Below are 25,449 nucleotides of genomic sequence, written 5' to 3' on the forward strand. Positions count from 1 at the left end.
CGATTTTTATTAGTCATATCATAAGAAGCCAACAAACACTGACACCAAGGACAACATAGGGGAAATTACCTGTGCTTAATAAATGAAATAAAGAAACGATAAAGTAATGGAAATTAAAGTGGATGAAAAAACAACTTGCCGCAGGTGGGAACCGAACCCACAACCTTCGCATTTCGCGTGCGATGCGAAAGTTGTGGGTTGACTGGGATGTTGACTTCACCGCGAAGACCCTCTAGTGCGTGCTGCCGGATATGGGGGCTCCTACGGAGCCGCTCCTCCAGCTTGCGCTCTGGCTGTGCCGTGCAGGCATGTGACTTCGTTTACACAATTCCGTGTCATGATCCTTCCCGACCAGAAGATATTTCTTCAAAATCTAAGTTTTATAAAGAAACACCCGGAAAATTCGCAGTTCCGCTCGAAAGGCAAAGCACCGATTGCGATAGAAGTTAGTAGATAGCTGTACGAAGTAAGGATAGTAGCTATATCGGCCGTATAAACTTGTATTACTAAATTAACAATGAGAGAATGTCTAAGCGTGACTCAACTAGGACGTAGAAAGAAACAGACACGCGGAGACAGCGCTGTCTTTGTGTGTCTGCTTCTTCCTACGTCCTTGTTCAGACGCGCTTACACATTCTGTAACGGGTTCAAACCAACTAGCCCGCCAACGTGTTTTAACTAAATTAACCAGTACGGCGTCACGCGCGCACAGCTGCACATTAACACATGTCGCATGATGAGCGCGGAAACTCGCTGTCAAAATTCTGGGCTAAGGAATCGCGGCAGCAGCAAGCTAATTGACCTTGATGCATATCTCGCTTCAACGTGATCGAAACGTCGAAAGCACAGCGGATACGACGCTACCGGCACTACGCGTAAGCTGCAAACATCGGAGATCGCTTTGAAGATGAGGCCCGCGCGGGCGCGCACATTGACCACGTCTCAGATCGCTTTCAAGACACATTAGCGCCGGCAACACGTCCCTACCGCATCCGCCAATGGCGTGCCCAACGCCGTAGTAGACGCCGCGGTTGTCTCCACTCTGTACGGAGCGGCGGGCGAGGAGGACATCGAGGCACCGCAGCAGCCGCCGGAGAACAACGCCCCTCCTGCTTCGCCTGACCCCCATGCCTCGCGCGCGACAGGAGAGGGCCCGCATCCAGGCCGTGTTCCTCACAACGTGCACGCGAGGTTGAACCGCGTTCGCCGGCTCACCCTCACATGCTTTCCTTCATACGGAACCTCACGGCGACGGCGACGCCGACGGCAGAAATGCGCATGGAGTGTCCATATATTTGCTATCGCAATAAATGTTCTTTGGGCGTGCAGGCAAGAATTAGGCACTGGGATATTGTACACAAGACTACCGCATGGAAGCTGAGACATCAACTTATTTGTTCGTCTAATCCTTTTAGCTTTCTAGTTTTCTTATACGTGTGTGTGTATTATGCACAGACGTTCCTACCATATTTAGCACGTTTCTCTTATGATATCAATTAACAATAAGAAGAAACGATACCATAAGTCCTGATTACAACTTTCATTGTCTTATTTCAGACCGTAACCTTGACAGGGTGATGAAGCCAGCTGTCACCGTGGGACTGATTTTGCTGATAGTAAGATTTCGATATTATTATTGGTCATTAAAGCGTGCTTTTTTGCGGAATCATGAAACGAGCACTTCCCGCATATACCCACGTCACCGCGACAAAGCAGGTCTGTTACATTCATCTGTGCTTAACTGGCATACTTAGCGTTTCCCCACTTAACAGCTCTATTTTACAGTGCGTGAAGCGCGCGCCACGTGCACTGTGCTGCTTGGCTTGATGCTCTTTTGTGGGAGAGCTCCACCACAGGAACAGCTGGCGCCGCCGTCGGCGTGACGGAGTATGTGGGACCACGTGGACACAGCCACGGCCGGTCTCTAGGGGAGCGTGCGCTTTCCTTCTTACGGCCTTCGCATTCGCCGCGGAAGCAATGAGAGTTTTTCTCCAAGAGTTATGCCTCTCGCCGCCGCCAGGGGCGCGACGACCCTACTGCTAGGGACCGCTCTCTGCACGCCTGCTTCTGCGGCAGCGGGCGGTGATCGCCTGGTTTCGTGCTGTTTTTCCGCTGCTTCTTGTTCAACGATTCACCGAAACGAAAGAAAAGAAAAAGCAAATGATTTATCTACATGTCAACCAATAAGTTCACACGTGAACGGAGTTTTCATAGAAAAATTCGAACCATAGAAACATCAAAGGTCCAATCACTCTCGTTCCTGAAAGGTATGACAGGGAAATGACAGATGTTGTGGTCTGAAATGCCGAAGGTCGTATTTCGGTCATTTTCTTGCATGTCTCATAGTCCATGCCGAAGTTAAGTGCTGGTAGAGAATTTAGTTAATGCGAAGGTTAACGGGATGGTTTATGGTTTATGGGGGTTTAACGTCCCAAAGCGACTCGGGCTATGAGGGACGCCAATGTGAAGGGCTCTGGAAATTTCGACCACCTCGCGTTCTTCAACGTGCACAGACACTGCACAGTACACGGGCCTCTAGAATTTCGCCTTCATAGAAATGGCTCAGTAGCTTAGCACTCTAACCACTGAGCCATCGCGGCGGATTCATGTAAGTTTCAATGCCGCCATATTCATTGCTTTCTTTTCCTCGCCACATTGTCAGGAATAGGGGGCATCGTCTCCTGACTCGGCTACCTGACGACGCCATTGTCGCCGCTGCTTCCACGAATGGCATTCCTCGCAGCTGCGTGTCGAATTACGTCTCGAATTCCGACTCATCCGCCTTTACGTTGGTTTTCTAAGAATCCTCCCAAGGTCCGAATTCGCCGATCTTAACAATGTGCAGAAAAGCCTGCCAACTTGACTACCCTACTATGTGCGAAGCGCAAACGTCACTGTTGGTCTGCGCTTGCTTTTTTTTTTTCCGAGCCTCGCATATTTCTCTCTTGGACGGGGAGTGCTCTCATCGCACTGTGTGCCGGCAGGCAGCGTGGCCTTTAGTGTTGTGTTTGTTTGGCGCTCTTCTCACTGCTACAGCATTGTTCATGCCATTTTATTTGATGGGAAGTTGTTGATCACTCATGCACTAAACCGACTGAATCTGCAATAGATGTGCGTCAGTCGCGATGCTATAGATATTTAGATTGTTTCAGCCAACTGATATGTTCTGAACGTAAAACATATTGAAGTTATGGATCTGAGCGCACCGCATTGTACACCTTGAATTTAGCCGTGAATAAATTTGTTTTCGTTTCTCTGAATTCGTCCAGCGTCATGAATTCATGCTAAATCCGCTTTCGTGCAAAACAATAACGGCAGCGCTTGAGATTTCAGGAGCTATATTTTATACGCTTCGGAATTCTTAGGAATCTGTCATATAAACGCTTCAGGTCGCTTATAATTCTACACACTGGTTAAAACCCGTCAGTAGGCAAACTGAAGAGGCTGATAGATTTGTTTCTCTCCAAATTTAACGGGGAGAAAGTGTTGACGTGAGTGTACCAAAGCCTCATGCGACCATGCAGTCATACTGAAGAAAAGCACGCGATGGCGCGCGGTAGTTATTCTGTTGTTTATAACTCTTAGCTGTCAAATCGAAGAGGCTGATTGCGCGGTCTTTGCATAATGCATAGGGGTGAAATATCAGGACCTGACGGTTACCACTCACGCGGGACGGACTTGGAGCGGGCGCGCGTTCTCCTTCCGCGTGAACGGCGGTCGCAGCGGCGGAGCAGTTAGGAGCAGTGGGGCAGTGGCGACTCCACCGCGGTGCGGTGGGAGGCGGAAACAGACCCCATTGCGAAGGCCGTATAAAGAGAAGCGCGCGCACCCCTCGAAACCGGCCGTGACACAGCGGCCGCGTCGGCTGCTTCAGAAGCGCCGAAGCGAGCTGAAAACGAAAGTTTCAAGTCCCACCTGCGCTGCAGTTGTGATTAAGTGGGGAGGTTTTCCCGCTTCGGGTGTTCGCTTAACAACTCTTCAGCAATGGGTAGTGACGGCCATTGAAGGCGTCCAGCATGGCAGGCTGCTGCTTGGTGCCGCAGTGCCATTCGTACGCAACGAAGCCCGCTGTTAGCCTTCACGCATACGCGCAGGACAAGCTGCGTGAAGCTTGGATCGCGAAACTTAGAACCGGCAAGCAGCCGTCGGTTACAACTCGGGTGTGCAGCAAGCACTTCCGCAAGGAAGATTTCTTATACGGCGTCGAGGCTGCCATGTTCGGTGAATAGCAGCAAGCGCGCACTGAGAGGCTCACCCGGTCGCGCTTCCCGGCTAATGCCATCAAACTTTGGTCTATGAACTTGTTGGTGCCAAATACTGAAAAGTTCACTGGAATGGAAAGGCAACGGCAAGAAGCACATTAAAAAGAAAGGCACGGCATATGCTCATGCTTGTGTAGCCCCAAACAACCAAATGTACTGGTTTAAGAAGCAGCGGTTAATTGCTCGCTGAGGAGACCGATAAACATACAGTGCGACGCAACTTGAGAAATAATGATATCGAAAAGTCCAAGGCATTAGAAGGGGAAAAAAAACAATATATCGACACGACGGCACAGAGAAATACATTGGCGTTCCTTCGGGAATTAATCTCTCGAAACTGGTGTCATCCTCAGAAATCATTCCGAGCGGATCCGACTTGCAAAGTCCATGGCTACAATTGCTAAATTGCACTATACGCCATAAAATAATGAGTAAAAAGCATAATTAGTGATTTTTGATAATTATTCAATTATGCATTTCAATTCGTCGCGCACGGAATCTCCGCCTCTTCGAGTAGACCAACTGATGAACTAGAATTGGACTATCAGTCGCAGGCAACCTTTAAGAATTTTTGAAAGTGTTCGCTGAAACACCTTGCATATATATATATATATATATATATATATATATATATATATATATATATATATATATATATATATATATATATATATATATATATAATAACCATGTGGACCGCTGTTGATCATGTGTATAAATTAGCGTGCAGTACAACGTGACCCGAACGTTTCCTTTCTATGATACATATGTGGCATCTTGTTTACTTATCGTGCGGTTTGCTGTCGCGTATCGCGAGAAATTTAACGTGATCATGCGGTACATGCACATTTAGCCTAATTGCGAGCATGCTACTTTTTTTCCAGTTTCATGCAATGCCAAGTAAAGGTGAGGTAGCTTTCCTCTGCTTATATTCTAAAACATTTTTTTTTTAGTTTTCTATTTAATACCTCTAAATTCCAACGCCACCAATGTGTACACTGTGTCCCTCTTTGAAGGTTCCGTCTGAAGGATTAATAGTACCGCATTACACGGAAGGTTGTGAATTAAGTGATGACGCGTTTATTTACCCATTAACGCTATCCTTAGACAATGCATTTGCCCAAAGGCGCGATCTATTTCAATTAAGAACTAAGTTAACATGTATTATTGGATGTGCTTTCTGGCCGTGTACTTAGATTTGGGTTCCCGTTGAAGAACCCCAAATGGTCAAAATTAATTCGGAGTCCCCCACTACGGCGTGCCTCATAATCAAAGCGTGGTTTTGGCACGTAAAATCCCAGAAATCGTTCAAAAGTGCACCATTAAGCCGGCACCGATGAAAGTAATGTAGAATACATATATTGCCATAAGGTTCGTCTTTTTTTTTTTTTTGAATGTAATATATATATATATATATATATATATATATATATATATATATATATATATCATAAGAAGCCAGCAAACACTGACACCAAGGACAACATAGGGGAAATTACTTGTGCTTAATTAATGAAATAAGGAAACGTAAGTTAATGGAAATTAAAGTGGATGAAAAAACTACTTGCCGCAGGTGGGAACCGAACCCATAACCTTCGCATTTCGCGTGCGATGCTCTACCAATTGAGCTACCACGGCGCCGTTTTCCCATCCACTTTCTTGCGTATTTATGTGTCCTAGTAGAACCTTGGGAGTGTTAGCCAGCGCCGCCACTCACAGACCTTGGCGGTGGACGTGGAACGTCCTTTTTGCCGCAGGCGTCACTAGCACGTGATCTTTTTGGGTGAAGGCAACTGGTCAATAAACCCACATATGCTACCTGAAGGCATCAATGTTGCCGGATTCGAGACTCTCGTTATGTAAAAAACGAGAAGAAAGGGGGTTAACCGAGGGGCCCGATTTTATTAGTCATATTGACACGTGTACTTATATTTATCGGGCAACCCCGTTTCCCAGCCTAACAAATGTAATCGCACAGCGTGGGACGCGCCTGCATGTATCCGAAGTTTCTGGAAAGTTATCGATGCTTCTATCCGCTGTCTGTTGTCGCCGAACCTTATGTTATTTGATTTCATCACTTGACGCGAATGGTGTACAACTTTGTGGAAGGCACGCGGATCCGAACGATTAGTCTGGAACGTTCGACGACTGCTCTATAAAAGCCGACGCGCTTGACCCGCTGATCAGATTTCCGACGATCGCCGACCGTGTTCGCCGCTATCGTCGTGCTTTAAGTGTAGCCTGTTTTTGTGAGCACAGGTTCGCCCAATAAAACTTAGTTTTGTATTTCACTCTATTGCTGCTTTCTTCACCGTCACTACCCCGTGAGATCTGGTGGAGGTGCTTGTGGGTTCATGTACCGAAGGCCCCCGCAAAGCCGCGATCCAAGCCCGAGGACAGAACCAACATCGCCCAAGACCAGCGTGCTAGCCGCAGACTGCAAGGACTGCCCCCAGAGCACGGACTTCTACCTGAGACGACAAAGAAGATCGTGGTCAAGACAACCCCAATGGCTGCCCCAGCGTCCCCCGTTATCCTACAACAACCTCGGGACCCACCGACCATCCATGGAGCAGCGACTAAAGACCCGGAATCATGTCTGGAGACCTACGAACGACATTCAACAACTGGGACTCCCATGACAAGCTGCGGCATGTCTACTTCGCCTTAGAATACGCCGCCAGAACGGGGTTTGAGAACAGGTAGTCGACCTTGACAACGTGGGACTTGTTCCGTAGCGGCTTCCTGAGCACTTTTACAAGCGTCGTGCGCAAGAAAAGGGCCGAAGCTATGCTGGACGCCCGAGTGCATCTACCAAACGAGAACGTTGCCATTTTTACGGAAGAAATTAGCCGTTTGTTCCGCCACGCCGACCCGGATATGGCCGAGGAGACGAAAGTCCGCCTACTGATGCGTGGTGTAAAGGAGGAACTTTTCGCCGAAATGTTAAGAAGCCCACTGAAGACCGTCGACGAGTTCCTTCGTGAGGCGATGAACATCGAAAAGACACTGGAATTGCGGAACCGGCAATTCGAGCGACGCGCCAAGCCAACAAGCTGCGCCCTAGTTCAATCAATGTCCACCGACAACCTGCGTGAGACCATCCGGGCAGTCGTACGAGAGGAGCTTCAAAGAATCTTCCCTTCATCGCAACCTCAAGTGGCCTCAATCGCGGAAATTGTCAAAGAAGTCCAGCGATCGCTCGGAGTTCCCGAGGTACAACCACAATCATCGCAGCCCCAGCCAGAAGCGATGACCTACGCCGCCGTCGCCCGCCGTCAAGGTCCCCCTCCACGACCGCGCCAGGGCCCTGGCGCGGTCGTGGAGGGGGACCGTATATATATAATGTGTGTGTGTGTGTGTGTGTGTGTGTGTGTGTGTGTGTGTGTGTGTGTGTGTGTGTGTGTGTGTGTGTGTGTGTGTGTGTGTGTGTGTGTGTGTGTGTGCGTGTGCGTGTGCGTGCGCGTTTCTTGCCAGGTAATAAAGCTTTCTTGCGGTATCTGTTTAAGGTAGTCGTATTAAAATCAAGGCTGATCGAAATCATTCGCGTTCCTTCGCGAGCGGGATGGCCTACATAAGCGGTGCAGTCATTCTCAACACTACTGGTGTGCTATGGCTGCCACTGAAATGTGAACTGTAGTTTGAGGCGTTCTTGTGCAAAAAGAAAGCAATGTGTTCCCTGATAAAAAGACATGACAGACCGCTACTGTAAGAATTAACCCTATAAGGCCGTTGCTGACGAGAAAAACTAGAGCAAAACAAAAGACAACTGATATTAGAAGAACGTGCAAACTTGGCCGACAAGTAATTTTTATAGCTTATAAAGCCAGTGACGCTGAATACTGCAACTGCGCAAGAACTATTCTAACACAGGGATTTTTTTCTGAGACAAAAGTGGGGAAGAGCATGAACAGGGTTTAAAGCGAAATCATCAAGCTAATCGCCAATTATTATCCAGGCAGTGCCTGTGTCAGCGTCTATTGGGTCTATTCGTCGAAGAAACAGATAGCATACTTGCTTACACATCGCACATGGTAGACAAGATCATAACGATCGGCTAACTAAAAGAAGAAAACTTTATTTATCGTACCCTTCTTAAAGGCGCAAATATTGAATATGTTGTTGGTCTACCATTGTCGTTGTCCAATTCCAAATTTTTTTGTATTTTTCTTGTCTGTTATCCCCGTGCGCGTCTAACCACAGCTTCAACTAGTTCAGCTGGTTGCTTCAAGCTAGTTCAGCTTCAACATTACACAGCGGCATCATTCTACAGGAGAAGCCGAACAACTCTGAGAACGCGAGATGCAGAAAAACCTACCGGTGAGAACCGGCGCGTGTCGTTTCACGTCTATAACTTCACGTCTAATCTAGTCCCCGTCGCGTGGACAGGGACTAGATTTGTTACGGTGGTTGGCGCGACCGCTTTTTCTGAACTTGGACGCAGATAACCTGCCCTACGCTTCTGGTGGTAGTCGCTGCTTGCGACGCGAAACAAACGTTGATAAAATAATGTACCCGCCCTGAGAAGCGTGTGACCGATACGGAGGTCGCCGTACTACATCGCCTTGAGGGCCGATGCCGCGATGACTTGTGCGGCCCAGACTCCCGAGCAGCTGCGGCGTGTTTGGCTACGATTCGCGAGTGTTTTAAGCTGCTGTACCGTGAAGTTATGTTGACGCCATGTTGCCTAAAGACATCAGTGACACATTGTGTGTTCGAAAGCGCTGATAGTGGTGAAGCGAGATCCTTCAGAAAGGGGTACGGCTGAAGAACGCGGCGTCTTGGTGGGTATGAACATTAAAGCCCTAGAAGTGACACATTTTGAAACGTGGTACTCGAGCAGGTGGCATGAGTAAAAATCGGTGATCTCTCAAGTTGTGCTCAGGAATGAGCCCATTATGACTGGACATAACATAGACAATGGCCACAACAAACAGAGGTATACACAAACGTTCCACGTAAGAGACACTAAATAGAAACTTTACATATGCTTTACATATGCTTCACACAGTTTTTTTTACGTATTACTGATGGCTCTTCCTAAGCAGTAACTAATTTTTCCCCCAGGCAAATCTCAGATGGTGAATCTGACGGAAGAAGTGGTGAAATACATCAACGCGAAAATAGGCGGCAACATCGAGTGGGTGAGCTTTACCAGCGACCGTAGATCAAGAGAAGGGTAAGTATTTTTAAGGACTTGCGGAATCTACTCCAATTCACTTAGGGTACGCTGTTAACACTGAACAGTTTTAAAGTGACATCGGTAACAACATGCATTCCCGGTCTCGTAGCCAATGATTTTCTTTAACTTTATGAGTTATTTTACTCGCAGAATACAGCGTAGCGTGCAGATTTTCAGATCGCAGTCGACATATTAAAACCCTCATTCTTTGCTGCTACAACTCTTACACATGGTGAGAGGAACACCTATATTTTAAGCGTAGGCGTTCAGAAAGAAATGCAAGCCAAGACAACGGTTATATTTCAACATGTTTGCAGTACACTCTTTAAAAAATATATACAATTTAGGGTTTTCCTGGTCCCGCAACGATAACCGGCATCTGTCTTGCCCGCACTTCCTTTCATTAACGCTGCGAGCGTGGTACTTCCAAGTCACCAACAGCCTACTGCTGGCCTACTCGAAGAGATGGACATTACTTGTACAAAAAAATTAAATGCATAATCGAATAATTAACAAAAATCATCTAATTCAGTTTTCTATCTAATTACCTTATGGCCCATATTGCAATTTACAAATTCTAGCCGTGGCGTGGCTAGACGTGGTTCACAAGGCGGATCCACTTGGAACGAATTCTCAGAATGACGCTACTTTCGATATATTAATTCCCGAACTTTGCGGATAAATTCGTAGGTGTTCCACTTACTCCTGTGCTTTCATGCATAAAGCGATGGTTTGATAAGAAAGTTACTGGAACGACAATGCATTTCTCCACAAAGTTCTGGAATTGATATATCGAAACTGGCGTCATCCTGAAAATTCGTTCCAAGTGTATCCGCCCTGCCAACTGTACGGCTAGAATTTGTAAATTGCAATATGGGCCGTAAGGTAATTAGGTAATACTTAATTAGACAATTTTTCTTAATTATTCGATTATGCATCTAATTTTTTTTGTGCAAGTAATCTCCGCCTCTTTGAGTAGGCGAGCTTATGAACTAGAATTGTGCTATCTGCAAGAAGCAACCTTCAAAATTTTTTGAAAGTGTTCGCTGAAACACCACAGACAGACAGACAGACAGACAGACAGACAGACAGACAGACAGACAGAGACAGACAGACAGACAGACAGACAGACAGACAGACAGACAGACAGATAGATAGATAGATAGATAGATAGATAGATAGATAGATAGATAGATAGATAGATAGATAGATAGATAGATAGATAGATAGATAGATAGATAGATAGATAGATAGATAGATAGATAGATAGATAGATATTAAATAAATGCATAAAACTGTCCGATGACGGATTAGAAAAGGGCACCTCCACTAGAGAAGCCATGCTGCACCCTTTACTGAAAAACCTATGTCAATAAATGTAACTCAATCCCCAAGCTAGAGCAGTTTGAGTGAGTGAGTGAGTGAGTGAGTGAGTGAGTGAGTGAGTGAGTGAGTGAGTGAGTGAGTGAGTGAGTGAGTGAGTGAGTGAGTGAGTGAGTGAGTGAGTGAGTGAGTGAGTGAGTGAGTGAGTGAGTGAGTGAGTGAGTGAGTGAGTGAGTGAGTGAGTGAGTGAGTGAGTGAGTGAGTGAGTGAGTGAGTGAGTGAGTGAGTGAGTGAGTGAGTGAGTATTTCATTGAAAAACAGGGTAATAAAGTGGATCGTCTTGTGGTCACAAAAAAATCACATAAATTTAGCGAAAGTTGGTGGTAAGCTATGGAAACTCTCTGTGTGAAGATAAATGCGGTTGGATCAAATACACCTTTGTAAAAAATTCTTATTAAGTTTTAGAGCGTGTCATATGGCTGCTATCAACTATGCTACCTAATGTCCCGTCATAGTTTTTAGGTACGACAGGTTTATAGATTGTGGAAAAGGGATCGGGGCATGGTAATTGGAATATGCGACATTTTTACGTTCCTGGACCTCTTAAAATCGTTGCAAATAATTACTAAGCCATCGTTTTTCTTCCCCTATTTTCAGGCGTCATAGCACGTTCCGTCTTGGTTTGAGCGATGTCCTCGTTGAAATAAACAAAGGATTTTGTTTGTATTTGGCGAAAATAAAGGGCGCGTTATGAGCAATATGTAGGCAAACTTCAAAAACAGTGTACTAGTTATGACATTTGCAGTAAATTACGCTTGCAAGCAATCTGGAATCTGTTTGGCGAACAAAGAATTTATGCCGTTGTCTTGAGGAACTGCGAACTTAACCGATATCAAATCTGTAGCGGGAATTGAGTAGGGTGTAGGCAGGGACGGGAGAAGGACACCATGGTATATCATCAAGCCAGCAACGAACTAGCCCTTCTGAATCTCTTAGCCATAGTAAATGCCATGGCGATGAAACATATGTGTTGATGACTTACTGGCTTTTTAAACATTGCCAATAAGAAGTCCTTCAAAGCATTACATGGGGGCGAGTTTTCAAGCGGGGCATCACATATATATATATATACGAGATATACGGACAACTTTTAAAGTGTGCGATATAATTAAAAGAAACTTAAACTTTTATTGCGGCTGTTCGAAAGAAACAGCTTCGCTAGAAATCGGGTTGTAATTCTTCAAGGTCGCACACAACTACTGTCTTTTTTGTGTGTGTGTGAATATTGCAAGTAATTTATGTCGATCGTACTTCGTTGCATATAACCTCAACGATACTATTACCGGAACTAGCGATGCATTTCTGCTGTAGACTTAAACACCAAGTACAATTTCTTGTTTAATTATGACATTTGTTTGTCGCAAATTTCCATTTTTTATGTGTGCTGTACTACTGCTACTGGATGGCATCCGGGGCCTCTCTGAGGCACTCATCGCCTTTTCTTCCTGCATCGTCTTGAGATTTTATATACTTGCAAGAAATTAATGCAAATTCAAATAATTTTTTGGGCCCCATGGTTCTCCACGTGTGATTGATAACTATGTCTATGTCTGTTAAATATACGTATAACTGACAGAAGCATCTGCAGGCTCTTTCACTTATTATTCTGATAGCAATTATATGAAAACTCCAGGCGCATTTTTGTTGTCGCCATCGCCGTCGACGTTGTGTTCCGTATAAAGTCCAAGAGCGATAGCATCGTCTCCGCGCGCCCTATGCTGTACGGGCCAGTGAAAGTGTGCGAGGCTGAGCCGACGATCGCGGCTCAATCTCGCGTGCGCAAGGCGCAAAGCGGGGAGGAAGCGCGCCATCCTCCGTCGCGTGCAAGGAACCGGTGGGACGGGAAGGGGGGAGGGGTGCGTTGTACTTCGGCGGCAACTGCGTATGAGGCGGCCGCGCGCGTTCGCGCGGGCTTTGCCTTCAAAGCGATCAGCTTTGGGGGCACAGTGTAGGTGGGCCTACGGCTCGTAGCTTTGCGTGCGCTGGGTTCTCGTGGCTCCGTTTGCGTTGAAGAGGTAGATAGCACGAAGGTCACTTCGCTCGCTGCTGCTGCCGCACTTCCTCACCCTAGCGTTTCGACAGCGAGTGTCCGCGGTCATTGAGTGCGATGTGTGCATGTTTGCCTGTACGCGCTGACACCATGCTAGGTGATTTAGTTACTAAGCCAATGTTTACAGGTTTGTACGGCCGATAAAACTACTGTCCTTACTTGTTAGGGCTGTCTACTAATTGGCAATTTGCCATAGCAATCGATGCTTTGCCTCTCGGGCGAAACTGCGACATTTTGCAACAGTAATTCGTTGTGTGTGCGTGTGAGTGTGTGTGTGTGTGTGTGTGCGCGCATATCTATATATATATATATATATATATATATATATATATATATATATATATATATATATATATATATATATATATATATATATATATATATATATATATATATATATAATATGGAGTGGCGGCTGAGGAGGGCCAGCAATCATTTATTTTGCACATTAGTGTTTTAATACAGAACAATGTGCGTTTGCTTGGGAAGGTACCCTCGGTAGCAGGCGCTCAATATACCGTCAAGACATAAGATATAAAACAGACAGTATAACGTCGAGATTTAAGATCACCCCCATCGCTTGAACGCGACTTCTCCCAATTCGCTGCGAAAGATTTGCCAGTCGAAACTCCGCCATATTTCCCCCGGTTATGTCGAGCGCATTTTTCGACACATTTCTGCCGTGATCCGGCATTATCCATTTGCCGGGCTTCAGCTTTCGAATGTATACCCACAGCCCGTGAGGTGCTTTCTTCAGTCTGTTTATTTGTAAATAACTGCACATGGACTGGAATGTAGGGCACATTAGACCCAGCTATGTAAATACAAAGTCCAGAAAATGTAATTTTTGCAGTTTTGGATACTTGACAATTTTTGCAAAGGCATATAGGATGAAAATTCCATGAAATATGGTAATTAGGGAAGACAGAAGGAATTCTCCATTACCGTAGCAGCCACTAATACACCTTGCATCAGTGGGAAAAACAGTTTGAACATTGTCCCTTTAACCTAGGGAATCTAGAGGTCCCGCTAAACCTTTGCGCAGGTATTGTTGAATCCCTGTACCAGCCAGTGGATGCTGAAAGCTATAGGCTATTACAAAGAATTCATAAAGTGCTTTACACAGAACAGGGCACACCCTGGCGCGGCGGTCGAGGAGAAATAACGGGAGCAGAGCATGTCGCACCATACACGTAGTCTTCATCTGCGTCACGTTTGCGGGACGGCGGTTTCGGCGAAATATTTGAGAGCTTCGCTTGTCCATTCTGGAATGTCGCATAAATGCTCCTAATAAATTTTTGTTGCTCTCGCCGTAACGGCCCGCATTGAAATTCTTGGTAACGGAGTCGTGCCGAGTGCAATCTGCGGCAATTGCCCGATCAATCGACACTGCTAGAAATTAGGTTTTATCATGGGCATTAACAGGCAGTACGCGCAACCATTCGCGATCACTCTAAAGAAATCTGCGCACCATAGCGAGCATAGAGTAGCACAGCAAGTGCTCGCAATATTGATTACGATTGTTGTTGTGACGCTTGTTACTCCCTAATGAGTGCGATATGTTAAAGAGTATATTGTGAATTTCTGCAGTGTGTACTTTCTGAGATATGGAACAGTATGCATGTAATTTTATAGCGTTTCTTTCAGGCAACCAGTAACGGCGACTGTACAACTGCCTGAGTATGATGAAGGGTGCATACAAGCAGAGGATTTGGACTATTCAATATGCAGTGACTATTTTATGTGGCATATACACCATGGCATAGAGACTCCTCTCCAACTCATAGTGAACTTTACGGTGTTATACAAAGGCCACAAGAACGAAACATTAAGCCTTAACCTTGATAACGCTGAATATGTCCTTTGGAATCCAGAAAATCTGACGACGCCTCTTAACTACACCGAAAATTTATGCGAAAAGGTATGCATATCCCACATCCTTTACGATTCCATAGTCATAATACACACTCAAAAAATCGCGTAGGTTCATATACTTCATCATCGTCATTATCATCATCAGCCTGGTTACGCCCACTGTAGGGCAAAGGCCTCTCCCATACTTCTCCAACTATCCCGGTCATGTACTAAATGTGGCCATGTTGTCCCTGCAAACTTCTTAATCTCATCCGCCCACCTAACTTTCTGCCGTCCCCTGTTACGCTTCCCTTCCCTTGGAATCCAGTCTGTAATCCTTAATGACCATCAGTTATCTTCCCTCCTCATTACATGTCCTGCCCATGCCCATTTCTTTTTCTTGATTTCAACTAAGATGTCATTAACTCGCGTTTGTTCCCTCACCCAATCTGCTCTTTTCTTATCCCTCAACGTTACACCTATCATTCTTCTTTCCATAGCTCATTGCGTCGTCCTCAATTTAAGTAGAACCCTTTTTGAGAAAGGGTTCTCATATACTTCACGAAATGGCAAATGTGCTTCCTCTTGCATAAGGTAAAGTTCAGTTGCCCTTGAAATCAGTGGGAGCTTTAAGAGAAGGCATGCACAGTTAACTTAGCCCAAACAATGATGCTGTCAGGCGGTAAGCAGTCACCATTGCGTAAATAAAATAATGGTTATCTGTGTTACAAAGCAATATAATATTGAAGTTAGAAGGACCAAAGTGTGCACTGGTTCCAATCGGCGATCAATGATTTCACCAAAACCTTCTTCACACCCCATAAGTTACAACCTGTGGCAACCACTATTGAAGCGCGACCGTCTCATTCTGTTGTTGGTTTACCCATGTGGTTTACTTTACCCTTGGTAGTTAAGTTTCATGCTATGTTCCGATTGGTTAGAGTTGTACTTAAAACACAGAAGAACGATGAAATCGACGCATGTACATCATCTTCCTTTCTTTACAGTCCCCGACACGTATTCCTTCTTCTTCTTCCATATATATGACAGTTAGGCACGTACACGACTCGTCGAAACACCAGACCACAGCTTTAATGCGAAGCATTACATAGGAAGCTCTCCGCAAGGTCACGTTCTCGCGGGGCGGTTCCATTCGACTAGTCTAAATGAAGTGTGTTGGGAAAGCATATGCCCAGTTACTTCAAAGCGCAGCACTCCAGCTCAATGCGCTTGCAACCGCTCTCATATTCTAGGTGGTAGCGCGACCGACATTTGGCAAAATTCTAATGACGCGGCTGTCCACATTGCATGTGCGAGCCACAGAACATTTGGTTCAGGCATGCTTTCTATAGCTACAATTTCGAGAGGCATCCGCATCGGTGCAAACCGTGTTGTAGTGCGATAGAAATCAGTCGAATGCACCTGATGTATGAGATGGATACGACATGGCTGATTCTCTTATTGATTAGGCCGATATAAATTTTTATTGTTTAAATAAATGCTAAAATTCCTTCGGTGTCATATTCTTTTTTTGTTGTTGTTGTTCGAAAGAACTATTCAATTTCCTGCTTTTCAGAAATGCAACTTCACTATTCCAATTACCTTCGACGGGACGTTCGCTTATAAGGTCGAATATACAAGAGGAGACAAGCCGGACGAGGGTACTATTGGCATTGGATTACTGGAAAGCACTGATCTAGGTCTGGTAAAACATAATAAGTCCAGGTTAGACTACAACGTCAGTGGTGTATTGCAGCACACGGTGATATGCCACAACTGAAGAGAAAATTCCAAATAGCAGATTCCCTGGTTGTTAGATGTGGGTGAAGAATGTTACTGGCCACAGCGGTGATTCGTTATGAGTCTTTTAATTAAAGCTTTCTGGATTCCGCCTGCAAGACCCTTTGCTCCTTCATATAATGCACTTAGCTACGTCTTGTCGTCACCTCTCCGATGGCGATGTGCCACTCCTCCCCTCTCACAACCGATGTTTCACACACGTTAAGGTGAGTGCCCGGAGAAATGAAATCGCGGATGTCGTTGCACTTTGCAACGTGTGTAATTACGTGTAGCCGAGCAAGCGTGTAACATTTTTCAGCATACTGCATATCTTCATGCCTTACAACTCCTGATGAACACCTGTTTGAGCTTTATAAAGTATGCCTATTATGGCATAGTGAGCACTGTAAAAAACGCGATCATTCTTGCAGGGGCGGACAAACATACTGCCGAGCCACGCCTCTCTGAATGCTGCGCGCGAGGCTATCTTTTAGCTGCGATCGCGTCATGCACGACGTGACAACGGCGCCATCTGCGCACGCAGCACATGTACGGTCCACTGTGGCTCCTTTCCTCTGCACAACGGTACCAAATTTTACGCCTGTACATGCTCCAAAAGGGAGCAGAGTTGCGCCTACCTTTTACTTTCGCCACACACGCAGCTTAGTGTCCCTGCGTATGCTCCCAAACGGAGCAGAGTTGCAAATATTTCCGCCATTTCGTCCCACTGCTGTGCTTTAAAGCCACTCGATGGGCATGCAAAAGCGGAACTTGGTACACCATTGGAACATGCAACTAAAGCCCCTTAAACTTCGTAAAGTAGCGACACTCTCCTCCTCCGCCTTCACTCCTCGTTTCTCCTCTCTTTCACGCGCCCTCCTCGACCATGGCGCCGCCTAAACCGCTCGAGCTAAAGCCCCTTAAACTTCGTAAAGTACTGACACTCTCCTCCTCCGCCTTCACTCCTCCTTGTTTCTCCTCTCTTTCGCGCTCCCTCCTTGACCGTGGCGCCGCCTACACTGCTCTAGCGTAGGAACGGCGCCAACATGCGCTCCTCGCCACTCCGTAGACGCTTCTCGAGCAAAAATGGCGCTGATGCACGGCGCGAGGGCCCACGTGTTGCTATTAGGCCAATAGCGACGCGGCGTTGGCCTCGGCAAGAGCGCGCGAGGAGGAGGCGGCATTCTTCAAAGCGTGGCACTACTTTACGAAGTTTAAAAGGCTTTAGCTCGAGCGAAGCAACGGCGCCAACGTGGGCTCCTCGCCACTCCGTAGACGCTTCTCGAGCGAAAATGGCGCTGAAGCACGGCGCGAGGGCCCACGTGATGCTATTAGGCCAATAGCGACACGGCGCGGCCTCGGCCAGAGCGCGCGAGGAGGAGGCGGCATTATTCAAAGCATGCCGCTACTTTACGAAGTTTAAGGGGATTTACGCGCAACGAGACAATGGCGCCGCCGCACGGGGTGGTGCGAAGGCTTCTCTCATGAATCACGGCCTCCGAGATTAACGAGCGCTGGTGGACTTTTGCTCCAGTCGTACCATTCGCACGGAAGAGCGCGAGTTCGGAGGTGGGCGTGTCCTGCTCCTTCTCCACACCGTGGCACTCCGACCCGAGGGCTTTTAATGCGTCGAGGGGGTTTTCGCGCGCTCCAATGCTTTTGTTGCGGCTTGGATGGGGCGAGAAAAAGAGGATCTTGCGCTATTGTACGATGCCTTACTGATTAACAAATGGCGGCTGCAGGTGAACGAGAGGCAAAGTGCGTGGTGGCGGCTGTTTGTCGTCAAATGAGTTAATATGTTTTATGCCGACATACTCACACTACATTCACGTGGGTATGTGAAAATGGTATAGCTGTGTAAGAATCTGTCACAAGACGGGTATAATGGGGTATAATGTATTAACAACCACCAACTAGCCCGTTTCATTGACCTATTGAGCTACGTATTTAGTGCTGACTTCGTTAGCCAACGAGTAAATATAACTCGCAGGACTGAGTCTGCCAGTCCAAAAACATAGTCAAGGTCAGGGCCCCTATAACGTAAAACTACTCCAGCCTGTTTTTATTGCAATTTCCTGACGTAAAGGTTACGTAAACACCGACGGAAGCATCGGGCGGTAACCCACAACGTTGTTTGAAAAGCCCGATCAAACGCGGTCCTCGTTTATAAGAGGTCACTTTTTTTGCTTTCAAAGCAAATAGCATTGCCCACATTGAACAGCTTTCCTTATCTAATTGACTGACACGAGGTGAGGAGCACGCTCAAGTGGAGAAGCTTTCGATGGGGCCGAGCCAGCACAGTCAAAGCTGATAACCGGATGAGAAGGGTGGTGCCGTCATCTGCGATTGGTACGCTTCCCCTTACTTAGCTTGCGGCGGCTGGACAAAAATTGCGGCGGCGTGCGACGGAAGGTTAAAAATGCCGCTAGAACGGATCGAGCGGGCGAGAATGCTTGGCTCGTCCAAAACGGCCATTGCCACCTTCACGGGCGGTGTTCTGCCCAGATGAGTTCATTTCATGAGAGTGGAACCCCTGCGCTACCTTTACGAAGTTGACGAACAAAGTGTGCAAGGTTTGCCACCGAGCCGGGCATCACAAGGACGTGTGCCAACAGAGCGTTGCAGTGTGCCACACGTGTGGAACGCGAGACCCGACCCGAGGACATGAATGGGCCCGCAAGTGTGCGGCGTGTTGCGAGGACAGACAGCGCAAAAACGACAGAATCCGGTTCCCCCCAAGAAAATAAAGACCAATAACAGGGAGGCGCAGCCGAACATCGGCCGCGCTCGCTCAGCTCCGAAAGGGAGTCGCCGGTGGAGCCGCGCTCGCGATCGAGGTCGAGATCGCGAGCAGCGTCAATGGAGAGGACTCCGTCCATAACCCGAGGGACGAAACAGCAGAAGCACGTCTCTGAACAGTAGCAGACATCTAAGGAGAAGTGGACAGCCGCCCGCCCGGCTAACAGTCAGGAGAGCTGGACTGGCGTTGTCCTGTCCCGTGCTCCGATAACAGCTAATGCAGAATAACAACAAAAAGAATTTTAATGAACACAGGCAACTTACCTAATGGAGATAATGTACTTGTCGAAGAATAATTCTCAAAACGAAGTCATGACCCTAAAAGCTATACTTAACGCCCTACGGACGTCCTAAGGTGTTGTCGGCAATAACGCCACGCCAGTGCTAACTCCCTCCTCAGCAGAGGCGGAGGACTACAAGGCGGCATGACGCAGGGTACTACGCCCCAACTTCAACAACAATTTCAGCTCCAGCAGTAGCAGCAGTAGAGGCAAAAGCAACAGATGGTCTCTGAGCTTCAGCACCCGAGACAGTATGTGGACGAGACGCTCGCGAAAATGAGGAAGACGATTCGTGAGTGCAATAACAACGGCATCCGCGGATGGTTCGCGACCAACCGCCTATCGTCGTCTCGCGGACGAATCCAATACAAGGGACAACGAGAGCGGCCGAAATGGCGCAAACTAAATTAACAGTACACCCCGGACAACTAGGAATCTGGCAGTGGAAAACTGCTGCACGTTTCACTCGCGAGCGGCAGCGCTCCAGAATTATATTTATTCGGCAATGATCCAACCTCACGTAATATGCCTGCAGGAAGTCGGAAAGCAACCTGTTAAACTGCTAGAATATTACACCATTTCCATTCAACCTATCCTCGCGTTTCAACGCTATTAGCTAGGTCTATCACTGCGAGCGATAGATACCACAACCAATTAGAGATCAATCCCCATATCATTAGCATCCTCCCCAAAATGAGGCGAAATGTGTGCATTCACATCTTGTTAATATACTATATAACACCTAAAATAATGTCGCCTTTTCTGGGGCTCCACTACAGGGTCACACATCACTAAGCTTTCTCTACTACAAAAGAAGGCTGTGCGTGCGATTAGCAACTCAGCATATGACGAGCACACTGAACCCCTTTTTGAGAAACTTCAAGTTTGTCCTGTAAACCTACTCTTCAGTGAATTACTCTTGCAACGGTGCCTTACGGGAAAAAAGCCAGGAAGTCACTTTATTGAACACCTATCCAACTTATCCAAAAGCATAAATAATACAAAACTCGTCATAATGCAACCTGGTTCATATCCCGGACACGCACCAATTATGGAACACAACTATTTTCTTACTTATTGCCGTCCTTATTAAATTCACTAGGTTTTTGATTACTCACTTCGTTTCTTACGTTACTGCAACAATGATGAATGTTAATTGTATTACATTGCTTTGATTACAAGTCTTCACTGCGTATATTTAGATTCCTCTTTTGTCGTAGTTGAAATGCTACCTAACAATGTCTGATTGGAGTTTCGAATTCTTTTCTTTTTCGCTGCAACAATGATGATTGCCCTTGTATTACACTGCTTGAATAACACTTTTTTTTTCTCATTGCGTACATTTAGATTCTTCTCTAACCTTCGTATAATGCTCCCTAACTATGTCCGATTGCTGTTGATGATTCTTGTTTTCCTTTATTTTGTACACAAATCTTGAAAGTGGCGCAGATCCTTGTCAAGCCAAATTGATTTTGGCTTTACTCTGTGTCTCCTACATCATGTATAGTGTGAAATAGATTTGATTTCATTTAAAAGTAAAAAATAAACGAGACGATTTCATTCAGCTTTTCTTGGAAGCAAAATTGTCAGCGGGTGCCAAATATCAACTTTGCCAAATATTTGTTTTGCCCCAAATAAAAAAATAAATAAATAAATAAACTTGTGGTAGCGGATGATTTCAGTGCTCCCAACACCTCCTGGGGATGTCGGAGACTCCCCCAAGGGGAATTTACTGCAACGCATGACAGAGAAGTTGGGTTTTCGACTGGCGACTCTGTCAACGGCACCCACAAGGTTAGGAAACAGAGTCAGCAGGGATACAGTCACAGACTTAACTTTGACTTGCAACATTGATACAATGACATGGACGAACCTATACGGAAATTTAGGAAGCTACCACTTCATCATAAGCACGTCAACCACTTCGCCGAAGCTGCGCACTATCGCGGGTGATGTCGTAATAACGGACTAGGCGACCTTTTCGGAAGCACTCCTGCCGATGCAGACGCCTAGTGACATCAATGGCTGTGTGACGTTCATCCGAGACGCACGAGGAAAATTCGATGGTCGCGCGCATGGCCAAAACCTGCTGCACTTGTAGGAAAGTAGGTGGAGCCTGTTGAAAAGATAGATGAGGCAGCACCTCAACTGAAACCTTAGCTGCCCTCTCGATGGTGGCAAACGGTTACGCAGCGCAGTTGGCCGCCGACGGTTGGATTCAGTTTTGTAGCTCTCTTAAAGGCCCCCTGGACACTGCTCAGAAGCATGCTGGAGCCAGACGAATTCAAGTACGCGGTGAACCGTACATTATACAGAAAATAGCCGATGAATTCCCGAGTAAAGACTAGGAACTAATCCAGGCATAGGCGGAGGGTTTTCATTTTTCCAAGCGGGGGGTGGGGGTGGAGGAGCTGCTGCCCGACTAGCTTTCTGAACACCCCCCCCCCTCACACCCACACACACACACACATGTATATAGCCAGTATAGTCATGCTGTCTAGGTGTGTGGCCACGGTGACACCACTGGATCACACAATGCGCCACTCAACTCGGGTTGCGCATAAGCGAATCACATTATGTAATTTCCAAGCAGAAAATAACTCCTTACCTACCGGAAACCCATGACATGAACCGCAAATTGAAGAGCTGCAAGTGACAGCCGTTCTGTAAGCACACAGCGGCAGTCACGAAAGTGAGGACAAGCGCATTACGGAAATCTGAAGGTTTTTCGTAATATAAAAACCTCTACGTGAGTGTCTCCCCGGTGAATCAAAATGATAGGCTTCCGGAATTAATGGAATGGTTGCACTTATATAGATGTTCATAAATCAATTTTTTCTTTATTTTTGAGATAACGGCGTGTCACCCAATGGTAAAGCTCTTATAGTGCGATGCCGGGGCGACCCGCGGCGGTGGTGGAGCAGACGTTAAGCACTCGCCACACGTGGGCCGATACCGAAGATAGTGCAATGCTGGCGCGACCCGAGGCGGAGGCGAAGCAGGCGTTAATTACTCCCCATACGTGGGCCGATACCGAAGATAGTGCAATGCCGGCACGACCCGAGGCGGAGGCGAAGCAGGCGTTAATTACTCCCCATACGTGGGCCGATACCGAAGATAGTGCAATGCCGGCGCGACCCGAGGCGGAGGCGAATCAGGCGTCAAGCACTCCCCACGCGTGGGCCGATACCGGAGATAATGCAATACCGGCACGACCCGCGGCGGTGGTGGAGCAGGCGTTAATTACACCCCACGCGTGGGCCGATACCGGAGATAATGCAATACCGGCACGACCCGAGGCGGAGGCGAAGCAGGCGTCAAGCACTCCCCACGCGTGGGCCGATACCGGAGATAATGCAATACCGGCACGACCCGCGGCGGAGGTGAAGCAGGCGTTAATTACTCCCCATACGTGGGCCGATACCGAAGATAGTGCAATGCCGGCGCGACCCGAGGCGGAGGCGAAGCAGGCGTTAATTACTCCCCATACGTGGGCCGATACCGAAGATAGTGCAATGCCGGCGCGACCCGAGGCGGAGGCGAAGCAGGCGTTAATTACTCCCCATACGTGGGCCGATACCGAAGATAGTGCAATGCCGGCGCGACCCGAGGCAGAGGCGAAGCAGGCGTCAAGCACTCCCCACGCGTGGGCCGATACCGGAGATAATGCAATACCGGCACGACCCGCGGCGGAGGTGAAGCAGGCGTTAATTACTCCCCACGCGTGGGCCGATACCGGAGATAATGCAATACCGGCACGACCCGAGGCGGAGGCGAAGCAGGCGTCAAGCACTCCCCACGCGTGGGCCGATACCGGAGATACTGCAATACCGGCACGACCCGCGGCGGAGGTGAAGCAGGCGTTAATTACTCCCCATACGTGGGCCGATACCGAAGATAGTGCAATGCCGGCGCGACCCGAGGCGGAGGCGAAGCAGGCGTTAATTACTCCCCATACGTGGGCCGATACCGAAGATAGTGCAATGCCGGCACGACCCGAGGCGGAGGCGAAGCAGGCGTTAATTACTCCCCATACGTGGGCCGATACCGAAGATAGTGCAATGCCGGCGCGACCCGAGGCGGAGGCGAATCAGGCGTCAAGCACTCCCCACGCGTGGGCCGATACCGGAGATAATGCAATACCGGCACGACCCGCGGCGGTGGTGGAGCAGGCGTTAATTACTCCCCACGCGTGGGCCGATACCGGAGATAATGCAATACCGGCACGACCCGAGGCGGAGGCGAAGCAGGCGTCAAGCACTCCCCACGCGTGGGCCGATACCGGAGATACTGCAATACCGGCACGACCCGCGGCGGAGGTGAAGCAGGCGTTAATTACTCCCCATACGTGGGCCGATACCGAAGATAGTGCAATGCCGGCGCGACCCGAGGCGGAGGCGAAGCAGGCGTTAATTACTCCCCATACGTGGGCCGATACCGAAGATAGTGCAATGCCGGCGCGACCCGAGGCGGAGGCGAAGCAGGCGTTAATTACTCCCCATACGTGGGCCGATACCGAAGATAGTGCAATGCCGGCGCGACCCGAGGCGGAGGCGAAGCAGGCGTCAAGCACTCCCCACGCGTGGGCCGATACCGGAGATAATGCAATACCGGCACGACCCGCGGCGGAGGTGAAGCAGGCGTTAATTACTCCCCATACGTGGGCCGATACCGAAGATAGTGCAATGCCGGCGCGACCCGAGGCGGAGGCGAAGCAGGCGTCAAGCACTCCCCACGCGTGGGCCGGTACCGGAGATAATGCAATACCGGCACGACCCGCGGCGGAGGTGAAGCAGGCGTTAATTACTCCCCATACGTGGGCCGATACCGGAGATAGTGCAATGCCGGCGCGACCCGAGGCGGAGGCGAAGCAGGCGTCAAGCACTCCCCACGCGTGGGCCGATACCGGAGATAATGCAATACCGACCGGCACGACCCGAGGCGGAGGCGAAGCAGGCGTTAATTACTCCCCATACGTGGGCCGATACCGAAGATAGTGCAATGCCGGCGCGACCCGAGGCGGAGGCGAAGCAGGCGTCAAGCACTCCCCACGCGTGGGCCGATACCGGAGATAATGCAATACCGGCACGACCCGCGGCGGTGGTGGAGCAGGCGTTAATTACTCCCCACGCGTGGGCCGATACCGGAGATAATGCAATACCGGCGCGACCCGAGGCGGAGGCGAAGCAGGCGTCAAGCACTCCCCACGCGTGGGCCGATACCGGAGATAATGCAATACCGGCACGACCCGCGGCGGAGGTGAAGCAGGCGTTAATTACTCCCCATACGTGGGCCGATACCGAAGATAGTGCAATGCCGGCGCGACCCGAGGCGGAGGCGAAGCAGGCGTTAATTACTCCCCATACGTGGGCCGATACCGAAGATAGTGCAATGCCGGCGCGACCCGAGGCGGAGGCGAAGCAGGCGTTAATTACTCCCCATACGTGGGCCGATACCGAAGATAGTGCAATGCCGGCGCGACCCGAGGCGGAGGCGAAGCAGGCGTCAAGCACTCCCCACGCGTGGGCCGATACCGGAGATAATGCAATACCGGCACGACCCGCGGCGGAGGTGAAGCAGGCGTTAATTACTCCCCATACGTGGGCCGATACCGAAGATAGTGCAATGCCGGCGCGACCCGAGGCGGAGGCGAAGCAGGCGTCAAGCACTCCCCACGCGTGGGCCGATACCGGAGATAATGCAATACCGGCACGACCCGCGGCGGAGGTGAAGCAGGCGTTAATTACTCCCCATACGTGGGCCGATACCGAAGATAGTGCAATACCGGCACGACCCGAGGCGGAGGCGAAGCAGGCGTCAAGCACTCCCCACGCGTGGGCCGATACCGGAGATAATGCA

At 48.4% G+C, this 25,449-nt stretch overlaps 1 long non-coding RNA gene across 1 annotated transcript; it reads left to right on the forward strand.

The window, feature by feature from the left end:
* The first annotated feature begins 1,554 nt into the window (after positions 1-1,554).
* LOC142559554 (uncharacterized) lies at positions 1,555-16,617 on the forward strand. Its single transcript, XR_012823158.1, has 3 exons — positions 1,555-1,616; positions 9,330-9,441; positions 16,308-16,617. It is a non-coding gene; the product is annotated as an uncharacterized LOC142559554 (long non-coding RNA).
* Positions 16,618-25,449: the final 8,832 nt, after the last annotated feature.

This window comes from Dermacentor variabilis, chromosome 10 (genome assembly GCF_050947875.1).
Source record: "Dermacentor variabilis isolate Ectoservices chromosome 10, ASM5094787v1, whole genome shotgun sequence".
In the NCBI taxonomy this organism is placed as follows: Eukaryota; Metazoa; Arthropoda; class Arachnida; order Ixodida; family Ixodidae; genus Dermacentor; species Dermacentor variabilis.